Consider the following 2,784-nt stretch of genomic DNA (forward strand, 5'->3'; position numbering starts at 1 on the left):
GCCCACCCTGGGGAGAAAGAACCGGCCTTCATGCCTGATCTCAAACCGGGTGAAGTGGGGAGCAAACTTTACCTGTACGATTGTGCCATGACCACTTCAAGACCAATCCTGGAATGCACCCACATCTTAGAAAAAAAAGGATCTGGCCTTCAGGGAAGACCAGAGGAGCCCTGCAGAGAGGAGCCCGTGGGGAGATTGAGGAGGGCTGGCCGCACAGGGGTCCCTACAGCCTCCACCGCAGAGCCAGAATTAGAATTTGCCTCCGCCCTCCCTCACCTCTCACCAGCCTCCCTGCCCACAGCCCCTCTGGCTGGCTTCACACCCGTGGTTCCTGCCACGTGACTCCAGGACGTCTGGCTCGGTGGTCAGCCCCTCCCCAGAGGTTGTGTGACGGGTTCCTGGTTAACGTTTTTTTGTTTGTTTGTTTGTTTTTTGAGTTGGCGTCTCACTCTGTCGTCCCGACTGGAGTGCAGTGGCCGCTCCCGGCCACTGCAGCCTCGACCTGCTGGGCTCGGGGGATCCTTCCGCCTCAGCCTTCCAAATAGATGGAACTACAGGCACGTGCCACCATGCCCAGCAAATTTTTTTTTATATATTGTAAAAATGAGGTCTCACCAAGTTGCCCAGGCTGGTCTCGAACCCCTGGGCTCAGGCAATCCTCTCGCCTTAGCCTCCGAAAGTGCTGGGATTACAGGCATGAGTCATCACGCCCCACCTATTTTTTTTTTTTTTGAGTCGGAGTCTCATGCTGTTGCCCACACTAAAGTGCAGTGGCACACTCTCTGCCACTGCAGCCTCAATTTGCTGGGCTCAGACAATCCTTCCACCTCAGCCTTCCAAGTAGCTGGAACTACAGGCATACACTACCATGCCCTGCTAAATTTTTTTTATTATAGTAGAGACAAGGTCTCGCCAAGTTGCCCAGGCTGGTCTGGAACCCCTGAGATCAGGCAATCCTCTTGCCTTAGCCTCCCAAAGTGCTGGCATTACAGGCTTGAGCCACCATGCCCAGCCAGCTCCTCAATCATATAAAAGAAAGGACAAGAAGAATACATTTGTAGATATAAGGAAGATGGCGGCCGAGCCATCGGACTATGTGAATCCCTGTGTGAGTAAGTGAGTGTATGGAAAATTTTGTGTACATACTGGTGAGTGAGTGGGTGTGTGAGTGGCTGACTGAGTGAGGGCTAGGGAGCTAGCGGCCAGGGCTCTCCTGGTGCAGAGGCTGGTGCGACAGTATCTGGTCTTGGAACCCAGCAATACCTGGGACACAGAAGCCGAGTGTCAATTTTCTCTTTCTTTTCTTTTCTTTTTTTTTAATCAACAAACCCTCCCTGGCAAGAAAACGCTGGGAGAGACTGGCTAAGTGGGGCTCGTGAGCGGGTGGCCAGGCCCCTGGTGCTACAGCTGGTGCTGCAGCTTCTCTGCTTTATCCCTGGCTCTTCCCGGGTCACAGAAGCAGAGCACTATTGTTTTTTTTAAAATGGACAGAAGTTTTCCTTTGGAAAAGCAGCTAGGAGACACTATTGCCCCAGGCACTCCCTCACCATTGAAGCAGGAGAGAGACTGCTCTGGGTTTTCTCTCATCACTTCAGCACCTGGCAGGGGCTGTGGATGGAGTCCAGAGGCAAGTTCCCACAAAAGAGGACAAGATAGGCACCACCATATTGAAGGCAGGGCGGGAAAGTGCTCCAACTTGCTCACCACAGACCAAAAGATCCGATCTCTGTGACCTGCGGATCAACTATTCAGTGCTTGCTTGATCATGGCCTAAAGGAAATACCCAGAGAACACAAACTTCAGAGGCACCTGAAGAGTGCTGAGTTCCAGGTGCCCCACCCCCTACCCTGATCCAGCTGAGGGAAAAAAGGTGTGGCCAGAAAAGGAGGAGGAAGAACTCCAAAGAGATAAGTGGTGAGTCTGGGGCTGACCCAAACCCCCTCCTTCCCAGCATTCCTCTGAACAGCAGACACACACAACTGGGCCAGGACTGAGAGGAACAAACCCAGGCAGAGCCTGGATGTCAGTCACAATAGGAGAGCTCCATTCCAGGATAGTCCTGGGTGTGGCACCCCAGTGAGAGTACATACCTGGGGAAGAGACAGTCCCATAACTTCCTACCAGAGATCTCCCTGACCATATGAGAGTGGGAGGGAAGGCCTGCAGCCCCACCCACCTCCACTGTACCTCCTCCTTCCCTGCTTCATTTCCTAAGGAGAGAGGAAAGAGGTGGCTCTGCAGGAGAGACCTGATTAGAGGAACAATTCCAGAACCTGCCACAAGAGGGCAAGGGTTTTTTGTTAGTTTTTGTTTTTTTAATTTTGAATTATTTTTTATTTACAAAAGTTTTTTTTACTGTTTGCTCCCAAGTTCATCTATTTTAAAAAATATTTTTCCTTTGTGCATGAATGTGTATGTGAGGGTTTGATCTGCATCCCACCCCAAAATTTTTATTTTATTTTTCTGTTTCTTCTTTTATTTGTCATTTTCTGTTTACGTATGTATGTGAATGATTGAGTGTTCATCTTTTGACTTTGTTGTGGTTGTTGGTTATTGTTCTTTTGTTCTTCTGGGTCTTTTTTATATATATTTTTTAGTTTGTTTTTAAAAAGGGACAGAAGGGGTATTTCAATAGATGTGTGAAGGTTCAATCTAAATCTCTTTTTAAAAAATCTCTTTCAGTATTTCAGTTTTTCTTTTCTATTCACTTTGTGCTAGGTATGTGTCTGTGTGTGTTTACTTTTCTTGGGGGTCTTTTTGTTGCTTATTGTTTTATTTTACTTT

The sequence above is a fragment of the Carlito syrichta genome, unplaced genomic scaffold (assembly GCF_000164805.1).
Source record: "Carlito syrichta isolate Samal-C Ts95f unplaced genomic scaffold, Tarsius_syrichta-2.0.1 Scaffold111481, whole genome shotgun sequence".
NCBI lineage: Eukaryota > Metazoa > Chordata > Mammalia > Primates > Tarsiidae > Carlito > Carlito syrichta.